The sequence below is a fragment of the Danio rerio genome, chromosome 8, assembly GCF_052040795.2.
Source record: "Danio rerio strain M-AB ecotype USA chromosome 8, GRCz13ab, whole genome shotgun sequence".
Lineage (NCBI taxonomy): Eukaryota > Metazoa > Chordata > Actinopteri > Cypriniformes > Danionidae > Danio > Danio rerio.
The window spans coordinates 42,068,745-42,080,966 of NC_141028.1; the positions used below are offsets into that span (position 1 = coordinate 42,068,745).

The following is a 12,222-nucleotide window of genomic DNA, read 5'->3' on the forward strand; positions in this document are numbered from 1 at the left end:
CAACTTCACACTCATGTTCATCAAACACTCTGTCACCAGTCTAGCAGTGTGTATTGGTGCATTATCATCCTGATACATGGTGTCCCCATGGTTCACTCTGAGCATGCAACAGTCTGGGTGGTACGCTTCTTTGCGGCTTCTCCACACCTTAATTCTCCCCAGAATGTGGGAAAGACAGTGATGTTGGACTTATCAGAGAACAATACATGTTTCACATTAACCACAGCACTATTGAAACTGACTAAAATGACCAAATGTTTGGCTGTAGCAGCCCAGCTATGTACACTAACCCTGTGGACCTTTCGACATTTGTTGGAAACAGGAGTGGTACAGTGAGTTGGGCAGCTGTGGTTTTATGTTTTTGGATACAATCCGGGGTTAGCACCCAGACATTCCATTGAGACGGCTTTCTCTTTCGTCCAGAGTTACTCCTGTTGGAAGTTATTCATCCTTCTTGGTGTTGTGCTGACATTGGATTCTGTGGTTCTTGATACATCACAAAGACTTTCTGTCTCCAATGTTTCAGTTTTATTGTGCAACCCCTGTATGTCATGCACAATAGGTTCTTTACAACAGCATAGTAATACACAGATTAAAAATGGACATGTATTTTCAAAACATTTGTACAAGTATGCCAAATACATAAATATATGAATCTGACTGAAATAAAAAAATAACAGACTGAAGTTTGCTTAGAATTTATGTAGTCATGTAATGGGGAGGTGGAAAAGTAGGTGAAGTAGGTGAAACTGGTCTTTAATAAATCAGGTTTTTAAATTCATTTCATGCTGTGAAGCTTAAAGCATTGCACTGAGAGTTCAACTATGAAATTTCCATCAGGCAGAACAAGGAAATTTAGAAGAGCATCTGAATTATTAATATTTTAACTTTATTACTATTATCACTTGTCTTTATTTTCAGAGGGAACAAAAATATGTAGTATAAGGATGCTGTCTCGCTATTCTACACACACATCTGGTGTAGATTACTGCCAAGCTGACATGCGTTATCTGTGACTCCAGAGCATCAAAATCCAAACATCACAGAAGCCCAAAACCTGATCTCTTTGCTTTAGGGCATTTAAATTGACTCTCTCGTTCCCTCTCTCTTTCCCTCTCTCTCTCTCTCTCTCTCTCTCTCTCTCTCTCTCTCTCTCTTACAAAATCATTTAAGCAGTTTTGGGAAAGAGAGAGGGACAAAAAAAAAGGAAAAACAAAATGTTGTAATCCATTTTGTCCAGAAATCCTCTCAGCACCGCAATCATAATCTGCTGGATGGAAGAGAGGTTGTGTATATGGTGTACTGTAACTCTTCACCTCACTATCACTTCTCCCTATTGAAAACATCACTTTGCGAAAATGTGTTTTGGTAGATTGAGTTTCCTTCTTGCTGGTTGCCCTCCTCACTACCTTGTGAACAGTTTAAATAAATGAACACTACATATAAACTATATTGCCAAACGTTTTGGAACACCCTTCCATACATTGCATATAGCTTCTACAAAATTTAGTAAAAGAATGGGTCACTTTCAGGAGCTTAGTGGATTTAAATGTGATAATGTGATAGGTGACCACCTGTCCATCAAAGAAATTTCATTACTGAATAATCTGCAGTCAATTGTTAAGCAGTATTACAACTCAACTCTATAACAGCAACTTATCCAAGAAGTGAAAATCAATGTAAATTTGCATATGTTAAAAATATGTTGCCATCTTTCTGAATGGTCAATACAGACTTCCTAACTTTGTGTGGCCTTTAGATTGCGTGAAGAAAAGTGTGTAGAGAGCATATTGGAATGATCTTCCAACGGCCGACCAGGTCCGAGTTTAAAGTGGAGGAACTTATTGGTCTGCACAAAGCTCTTAGAGTGGAGACTGTAAGCCTCACTTTCTCTTCCAACAACACTCAGTGCCTGACTACACAAATTAGCTTGTAGAATAATCATAAATAAATTCCCATAAACTCATTGCCATATGGAAAGCTGTCCCAGAACAGCTTTGTTGCAAAGAATGGGCCAACTACATATTAAACCGTACAAATTAAGATGAGGAGGTCATTAAAGTTCATGTGCATGTAAAAGGCATACAATAAATAAATATAACACAAGTAAATATAATAAAGATAAGCATATTATAAACAAAAGCAAATATTACATTGTCATTTAGCAGAATTACAACTGAGAAGGCATTCGGCAGTGCAATGAGAAGAGTAAATACTCACAAAAAGTGCTAATCATAAAAAGGAACTGTTACTAATTAAGTGCTAAGAGTGTTTTTCTTTTTCCACAAATGTGCAAAACTGGTGCTACTGTCGGTTAAAAAAGAAATTAAAGAATGAGAATGTCTGAGAAATTAAAGAATGTGTTTTCTTCAAGTGGTTTGTTAAGCCCACTCACCTATGTGACGCACACTCAGAAATTGCATAAGTGAGGTTGTGTTGTGGTGTTGTGGGTGGACAAAAGAGGAAGTTCTGGTGTTGTCCACAGGGGTTTTAGTGATTGCAGTAGAGTGGGGTATTTAGTTGTTGCTTGAATGTTACTAGTGAGTCAGCAGTTTGTTTGGGAAAAGGAAGATCATTTCCCCAACATGGAATGTTGATTGAAAAGTTCTGAAAAGTGACTTATAACCTCAATGTGATGGTACCACAAGGTGGCGCTCACTTACCGTCCAGAGGCTCTTGAAGAGGATGTAGATTTTCAGTAGCAGGTGAAGGAAAAACGTGCAGTGCCAGTGTCTGTTCTGTAAGCAAGCATCAATGGTTTGGACTTAATACGAGCCTCAACCAGTAACCAATGCAGAGAGATAAAGGCTCTCTTGGGCTCATTGAAGACCAGACAAGCTGCAGTGTTCTGGATAATCTATTAAAGGGTGCAATGGGAGTCCAGCTAGAAGGGCATTGCAATAGTCCAGCTTTGAAATCTTGAACTGAAAGTTGTGCAGCATGATCTGTGAGACAGAGCAATTTTTTGATGTTAAAAAGTGCAACCCTGCATGATTGAGCTTTGTTAGCAATGTGCTCTTTGAAGGACAGCTAATGAACCAGGATTACCGTAAGGTTCCTTACTTAATCACATGGGGAATTAGTAGATGATCCCAGTTGGATTGAGAAACTGTGTTTAATGTGTGGAGTTGCAGGAAAAACGTGAAGTCCATTTTTTCCAGATTTTTTGTTCCTTGCAGCTACCATTGGGTCATCTGGATGAAATGAAAGACAGAGCTGTTTCATAGGCATAATAATGATATGAGAAACATTGTGATTGGATGATGATCCCAAGGATGTGGTGTTAATAAAAAATAGAAGAGGACCGACAACAGATTGCTGATTGCTCATGTGACCATCTCATTAGCTTTGGACACCTTTCCTCTCCAGGCAATCCTGAATGATCTGCTCAAACCAGCAGAGCAAGGTTCCTGTAATGCACATTAAATGAAGAACATACAGTAGTATCTGATGATTCAGCATATCAAATACAGCAGGCAATTCCAGTAAATGCAGAACAGATGATTTAGAACCCTTATTTGTAAATGTGCAGTGTTGAAATAAAAAAAGAAAACAGTTTAAGGAAACAGATTCTTCATTTTCATTATCTTGACAATTTAGATTGACATATATTGATATTCAGTGGTCTCATCAGTAAGGGCAACAAAAATGTCTTTTGTTAACTGATTCATTTGATAGCTATTTCAATGTTGTACAGTTCATGTATTCTCATAACAATTGTCCCCCTCAATGGTAACTTGTTTATTGGGTCACCTGTGGCAATTGTAGAGGGATGTCTTGAATGTCTTCAAAATCCTGTTCTTCCGGTTGACTCAACTCACCTAGTGTCATTTGACAAGCATGGATTGTTGATGCTGTCTTGGCACATGGCATCTTTTCCAACATCTACAATATATTTGGCCCAAAGATGGTACTTTGATAAATCGTATGTGATTTTATGCAATTTCAGCAAGGTACCATCTCACACTTTACAAAAAGATTGCATGCATTGTCAAGCCAAAGCCTCAACCGTGTTTAGCTTCAACCCTAATTAAACACACCTGATGCAAATAATTAGAACTTGAATAGCCCTTAACAATTACAGGGAGGTGTGTTTGGGTTGCCACTGAAATCTGCTGGAAGGTAGATCTCCAGGAAAAGGGTTGGTCACTCCTGCTATGCAGACTAAAGCTACGGTCACACTGGGCTTTTCCTTCCATAGACTTCTATTCATACGCACCCGAATGTGTCAGACCGCAAACTCTGGGTCATGCGTCAAGTTTCGCAGGTTGCTGCGGTGCAAAGTTCAAGCTTGGTGAACTCTGACCTGCAAAATCGCATCACTTGACTATGTGAGAACAATCGAGGATCAAAACATGACATCTCTTGCCAAAAATTTAAAACATGGAGCAATCGCTCGCTTCATTAATGTCTAATCATCTTAAAGCTGCGGTCACATTAGAGTTTAAACATGCGATATTCAATATATTTAAAGTATGAAATTCTTCGTTAAAATTATTTATTGCATACAGTTGTTTGCATATAAATATAATATTGCATAAAAAATATTATTTCATTAATACATTACCTTAAATATTATGCTAAATCATAGGCTACTTTTCCACTCAGAAACGCTGCTTGGTCAGCCAGCTTCACTGCCCCCAGATTTGTATTGAAAACTAAGACAGCATGAAATTGCATATATGAAATATAAAGAGCTAAATTAAAAGAACACACATGTATGTAGACTTAACATACTGTACTGTATCTAATTAGCTCATGGGGATAGCTGGATGTATATATATAAAAAGCATATTATTTGCAGTAGGGCCTATTTGGGTATTGTTAGTGTGCATGTGGCTATGCAGCAGCATCCACGAGGTTAGCTGGAGTCCCAGAGGAACTATCATTGAAAGGAATTCCCTTGTGCACAAACCCATATTAGCGTGTGCACGGGGTCATTTAGAGCATCAGCTGACAGGCAGAGTGCTGCACGAGCTGAGGAAAACTGCAGTGCATCTGCACAACGGACAGAATACCAATCAGCTCATCCTTCGCCCTCTCTCACTGTTGCTACTGATAACAGTGACTCCAGAGAATCTTCTGTAAATTGACTCAAGATATCATATAGTTATAATTGTCTGCACCTCATAAAGGGATGGACACGAACAGCAACAATACTCTGGTCGGTTGCAGAGTTTAAATTGTGCTCAGTTGGTTCAATGAGTGCCAAGAAACATCCACTCCATTACACCACCAGCAGCCTAAACTGTCAGTTCTTCATGTATGAACTGTAGCTTAATTTGTCCTGTTTTTAGCTGACATGTTTTAAGGTTCAAATTCTTGTGCAGTCAGGTTGTTCTTCTGCTTTCCTCAGTTGTAGTGGCAGGGTTATTTGATACACAATGTCTGGGCAGTTATGTCCCCTGACCTTTTTCAGCACTCTCATTGGATTTGTTTTGTTTGTAAACCCTACAGATCGTTGTGAGTGTATGTATACAGAGCACAGCATGGATTATAGCCTTGAACTCAGGTACTCACTGCCTTGATGATGACATTCATGTCCTCATAGTCTGATGACATTCAAATGGCACATGGTCTAGTCCATTATCCTCTTTGTGTGCTGATTCTTTTGATCACCCTTTAGCCATATTCATATTATACTTTCAAAGTATGCCACCTGCTGGTTGATTGGGTACAATTCATACAGTTCTGAGAAATATCAGCTCATTACAATAACTGATTAAAATCAAGTGAATTCAATTTAAATGGTGTAAGAGATATCTGAATGCTAATAGTTTAATGGATTTGATGTAATGCTAGTGTTAAAAGGATAATCACCCAAAAATGAAATCTACTTTTGATTACCATTTACTTGTTTAACTTTATGAGATTCTTTGTACTGTTAAATTAAAAAAATATATAATTTGAAGAAAGCTTTAAACCTTTAACGGTTGACTTTCCTAGTTTTGTATCTGCCTACAATGGAAATGGTTATAGGTTTTCAAAAGTTCTTCAGAATATTAGAATAACTTAACAAAAGAATCTCAAAGGTTTTGGACAACTTGAAGGTGACAAATTATATATATATATATATATATATATATATATATATATATATATATATATATATATATATATATATATATATATATATATATATATATATCCTGATGTGAGTTTCATTTTTTCACCTGCTGGCATAGTTTTGCCATGCATCAGTTTCTATCCCACAGACTAAACAAAAGCTTGATCTTTTTTCATGGTCTGGAATATCTGATGACGCGGATTACAAGCGAAACCATTCCAAGAGTCAATGTTTCAAGCTAAGCTTCTTAGGGAGCACCGAGGGCCTGTGCCAGAAATGATCTTTTCCGTTAGATTAGTGCCTGTAGAAAAACTGGACTCGATAAACCTGACAACAGATTCACACATGGAGCTGCTGCATGAAGCTGGCATTTTCTTAGATCTAGAGTAAAGCAAGAACTGTAGTGAGAAGAATGACATAATGAGATAAGACCTTTCAGTTTAGTCCCAAATGTTGAAATGCATCAATGCTCAAATATGCAATAATGTTGTGTGTATGTGTTAAATATAGAACATAACAGCTTCATTTAATAGTTTGAATTTAATAGATGTGCAACAGTCCTTACTGAAAATCAACAGAAGTTTCTTATTTAGTAAAACATTTTTAGTAATACAACACATGCTAGTTCATAGCAACTGCTGTCTGAAAACTCCTTTGTTTTAATGAGTTTTGGACGGCAAGTATTTTCACAGAACGCCTATTGACAAAGGCCAATATGAAGATTTGCCAGAACAGGTAGAGGTAGATCTCATGTGGTATTTGTAACTTCTGACACATGCATCAAAGACTCCCCCATGAATTTGTACTCCACAATTCGTATCTTGTTGACCTGCTCTAACTTAGGGGTTGAGCGCCTATGGATTTTTTAAACTTAACTTTTATGTTATTAAAGTCGAGTCGACTTTGACTAGTCACGAGTGACTTCATCAATAAAACACAAGATGCTAATGTTTTGCAACACACCACAATTTCTATTTATTTGCAGGATATTCACTTGCTGTTTGACAGCTCATAACTGACAGCTTAAAATTAAAATTGACAGCTCAAAAAAAAAAAAAACAATTCAATGTTGCCAACACTGTTCATTTTGTTAATAACGCAAAATTAGCAGGGTCTAATTTTTGTGCAAAATAAATGCAGTCAATGCATCGATCATGGATTCATGGCTCATACTACTAAGAATTTAACAACAACAGATACAGTGCCCTCTAAAATTAATGTCACCCCAGTTTAAGATGTGTTTAAAGCTATTTTTATTGCAGAAGCATAATCTCAAGCTGCGTCCCAAATCGCATACTTATGCACTATTCTACGCCATTTTTATTATAAATAGTGTAAGCAGGGCGTTCACACTGAAAACTAAAATAACAAGTGCACTTTAATTACCCGCATGATGCACTTATTCAGCCGCTAAAATGAAGTGTGGAATGATGGATACTTCACGCAGGTTTTCTTACGTAGCGGAAGGGGTGGAGCTATTGGGCGCACATGTTAGATTACTTTATTTATTTTGCATGGTGAAAGCGAAATTCTCCTACAAGAGTGATTATAGCGCCTCCCTATGGTGAATACGACTATACTCATGGCAGGTAATATTTGATAGTTTGGTCATTTATTTCACTGATTTGGCGACCGTCAAACGTCATCAGGGAAATGGTTTGAATTTCCGCTTAGTAAAAAAAAAAACATTAGTGCTCCATTTGGGACAACACTACATACATATACTATGCTGTGGAGAGTGTAAGTGCATAAGTACATAGTGCATGAGTGCATAGTGTGCCATTTAAAACGCAGTTAAGACTGAAAAATGTTGAAAAGCCTAAATAAAACCACCTATTCCACATTCATTGGCACCCCTAGCCCTAATATTGAGGCATTTTTGTATCATTTCTCTGTAGTGTTTAAAGTTGGTCAGAGTATCTAGGAAGTCTTAATCAGTAATTCATGACTTCCTGTTTCTCTGGGGTATACATCTTTTCAACACAGCAAAAACAAGCGAACACACCATTTTAGTAAGGCAGATGTGTGTCAACTTACATAAGTTAGGGAATAGCTACAAAAAATAGCTGCTCATCTGAACTTGCCCATATTCACAATCATTAATACATTTAAAAGGAAAGGAAAAAAGGCTTTTCTCACCAACATAAACATCTGAAGTTTGCTAAGCGTTACTGGTACTTCAACTGGGATCATGAGCTTTAGTCAGATGAGACTAGAATAGAGCTATTTGGTAACAGACAATCTAAGAGGGTATGCAGAAAAGCACCTCACTGTGAAGTATGGTGAAGGATCTGTGATGCTGTTTCTTTTTCAAAGGCCCTGGGAAACTTAAAGGTGCATGGCATTATGAATGCTTTGAAATACAAGGACATTTTCAAATCAAAACCTGATAGTGTCACATAACCAGCAATCTGTTCCTAAATGATCACTGGCATACTACAAGTCATTCCGGAACTACATATCCCAGCATGCCTTTGCACAAACCAGCCACCACACACACAGCTGAATATCGTCATCATCAATTGTTTGGACTATTTATACACATTGCACATACCAGTAAAGGCGGAGTCTTTGTCAGTACATATGGTTTCAGTGAGTGTCGTCCTGTTTGTAGTTTTTCTACTGTCACATATCCAGCAATCTGTTCCTGAAAAAGATCGTTGGCATACCACGTGTCATTTAGAAACTATATCCCAGCATGCCTTTCCACAAACCAGTCACCATTAATTACACACAGCTGATTATCGTCATCATCAATCGTTTTGGACAATTTATACAGTCAAGGCGGAGTCTTTGTTTGTCTGTACATGGTTTCAGTGAGTGTCGTCCTGGTTTTAGTTTTTCTAGTTATGTTTTGATGATTGTTTTGTAACTTTTTATACTTTGATCATCGCTTTGTTTTTGCATTTTTCAATGGCCTTCATGACACCTGAGTTCTTGTTTTTTGACCTCACTTGTTTTTGCCTGCACAAACAATCTTTTTCATTAACAATTGCATTTGGATCCAACCTCTTGTCTTCAAGCCCTTGACACCCGGTGATAGATGGCTTCTGCTAGAAAGCTAAAGATGGTTCTTTCAGTTGGATAATAATCCAAAACAATTGGAAAAATCTACACAAAAATGGTTCAGCAGTCACAAAATTAAGGTCCTTACATTGGCCGTCACAGTGCCCAGATCTTAATCCAATTGAAAACCTGTGGGGTGTGCTGAAGTGGAGAAAACATAAGGGAGGAGTCACCCCACTCCACCTCTTCACCACGATCACCTGGGATGATATTTACATGTGAAGTTTGTTGCACCCTACATGGCTGCACACTTCATGGTTAATTTACAGTGCAGAACATGTCAGTGTTAATGTGTCACTGAGGACAACAGCCAGTCACATTACTTTTCCAGTGTTGCGTAAACACGTTTGGCTGTCATATGCTCAAGCATATTTGCATGGCACAATCTAACTGGCTCACACCTGTTTGAAGATGTAAATTTCACTTTAAGTTCATGTGAATCATTGAAGTTGTCTTAATAAAAATAACATTTAAATTAATTTCAATAATCCAAAGGCAGTTTTATTCGGTGAACCTACATTTGTGTGTGGATGTTATGTATTTCAGTAAAAAAAAAAAAAAAAAAAAAAAAAACATGTTATCACCTCCTATGCCAAGTGTAAGTTTCTTCTTGTAATGTGCTGGTAAGAGGAATGGATATGAAATGTGGCATCACAGACTACAGCTAGCCAGCTGTACACTCCAGGGAACACTCCTTGCTGATTGAACATGTTCAACAATTGTGTACACTATAGTCCTTCCCTTGGGGTTCTTAAGATCCAGTTCACCTCTGAGTCGTGGATTTTATGTCGGCCTCTTATGCACAATCACAGAGATATATTAACTGACCCTCCCTCAGTAGTGATGGCCGTACCTATACATCATCCATTGCCATCCAGAGATCAGCCATACCCACCATATGTTCACGAGTACATATTCCACCCATAATCAATCCTGATGTTTTAGGAAGACTTATTAGTGCACACTACTTGCCTGAGGCTTCTCTAAGCCTTGGTTCCAGCCCAAAACATCAAGAAATACTGACGTTTCCCTGTAGTGTGATGAAGACATTTGAAATGAAGACATTTCCCAGTAGGTGAGGAAAACAGGAGGACCAATCCCGTTTCTTTGCCACTGAAATTGTATGCAAAATCTTGTGTAGCTTACAATGAAATCATTTGCACAGCCCATTTCTACAAGGGTGGCATTGAGTAGTATGTGACTTCTCAACTTCGTAAAAATGCCAAACTTTCTGAATAAAAGCTGAAGTTTCTGACTTGATCTTAATAAATGTGAGCTGGCACACCAAATCTCTTACCTGGACATGGGTCACCATCTTGGCTTGTTGGTCCCTGGCGGAGTGTATTTGGTGAAAATGTCAGAATGTTTAACACATTCTCAATCTCCAAACTGGAGCTTAAGTGCTCCAACCTGGTGAAATCTAATGCTCGGATTTAATTTAATAACAGATGTCCCATAAACCTAACAGGGGCAAACTGCACTTAGCACACTCACATGCTTGGCTTCAATGAGTAATATCTCAAGGCACCCCTGGTCAGTAGCGTAACTGCCACACCAATTGGGTGGTACACTCTACTGCCGGGTGCCCATGCAGCTATTGTAGTTCTGTCGACACCTCAGACTTCATAATTGCAATAACAATAGAATCCACCATCCAGATTTGAATCCACTATTTGATAAAGCATTTCCCTGGTGCTCCACCAGATGATTCCATTGCCAAAAAAAAAAAAAAAAAAAAATCACAGTAGACTTAGAAAAGGGGTTCTCAATCTGGATCGTGGTGGTCTGGTATCCTGCAGATTTCAGCTCAAACCCCAATCAGACACACCTGGGCTAGCTAATCAAGCTCTTACTAGGCTATCTAAAAACATCCTTGCAGGTGTGTTGAGGCAAGTTGGAGCTAAAATCTGCAGGACACCGGATCTCCAGGACAGAGTTTGAGAACCCCTGGCTTAGAATATTTCTTACAATAGCTCCAAACTAATAGCTGAATGGGATATTATCCATGTAGACTACCATGTAGGTATTCCTGAAACTTCTGGTCCACTTGAGCACAAGACTCTCCAGCTTCATAGAACTGTAGTTGATATATTGCACTCAGTGGGTCTAATACCTCAGCTACCGTAAGCTATTGAAATCACCTTATCTTTCTGTTCCAGAGAAAGAACTGCTGGTCGGGATGATTTTGAAGGATGGAAATATAAAATGTGAACCACACACTGAGTCAGTTGGTTCAAGTGTTGTTGCTGCTTCAGCAATTCTTGCAACTCACTCATGTTGATGCTTAACTTCATCCACTGGTTTCAGCAGGGCCAAGGATATGTCTAACAAGGCTACTTTCTTCTTTCGTTTTTTGGAGAAGAAACATTGCTTGATTGAAGGGCAACAGAAGAACTTGTGCAACCATACAATTCATGCAACAACTATGAAATCATTTGTCCTTCATTCTTCTCATACTTTAGCTAAAATTGAATCTCCTCTCTCCTTCTTAACTGTAATACAAAATACAAATACATTAGTAATAGATCATGAACAAGCTGTTAGTAAATTACTTACTAAATACTTGTTAAGTATCAGTTAATAGTTTATTTATGTTATTGGGACGTTATTCTAAAGTTGCAACTATTCTTCATTTATTAATTGTTAGTAGATGAGGAATGGTTCCAACTTTAGAATAACGTTCCAATAACATACATTAACTATTAACTAATACTTAACTAATATATTAACTCACACTTAACAAACTAATTTTAAGTTAACTTTAAGTCATTTATAACCCATTAACTAACAGTTTATTAATGGACTATTAACTACTAATAACGGATAGTTATTCTAAAGTGTTACCTTTTTTTTTTTTTCATCTTCTATCCAGAGGGACAAAAAATCAATTTGTTGCAAATTCATTAGCATCAGTAACTGGCTGGTCTACAGCTACAGCACAATGTTATGATTCAACTCCACCCAAAAAAAAAAAAAATAACAGAAAAGAATATAAAACTCCCAGCCTCCCCAAAAAACAAAACAGATCCACTGCAAGGAGGAGCAGAACTCACACAGAGTCACTATGAGTCACAGAGTCATCTCAATGC

At 37.8% G+C, this 12,222-nt stretch overlaps 1 long non-coding RNA gene across 2 annotated transcripts; it reads right to left on the reverse strand.

Moving 5' to 3' along the window:
• Positions 1-513: 513 nt before the first annotated feature.
• On the reverse strand, positions 514-3,990 carry LOC141375527 (uncharacterized). Of its 2 annotated transcripts, none has more exons than XR_015498663.1 (4): positions 3,754-3,990; positions 3,310-3,410; positions 3,064-3,194; positions 514-2,945 (listed from the first exon to the last, which is right to left on the reverse strand). It is a non-coding gene; the product is annotated as an uncharacterized LOC141375527 (long non-coding RNA). The 2 variants fall into 2 exon arrangements; XR_015498664.1 differs by having other exon boundaries at positions 3,306-3,410.
• Between the last annotated feature and the right edge of the window lie 8,232 nt (positions 3,991-12,222).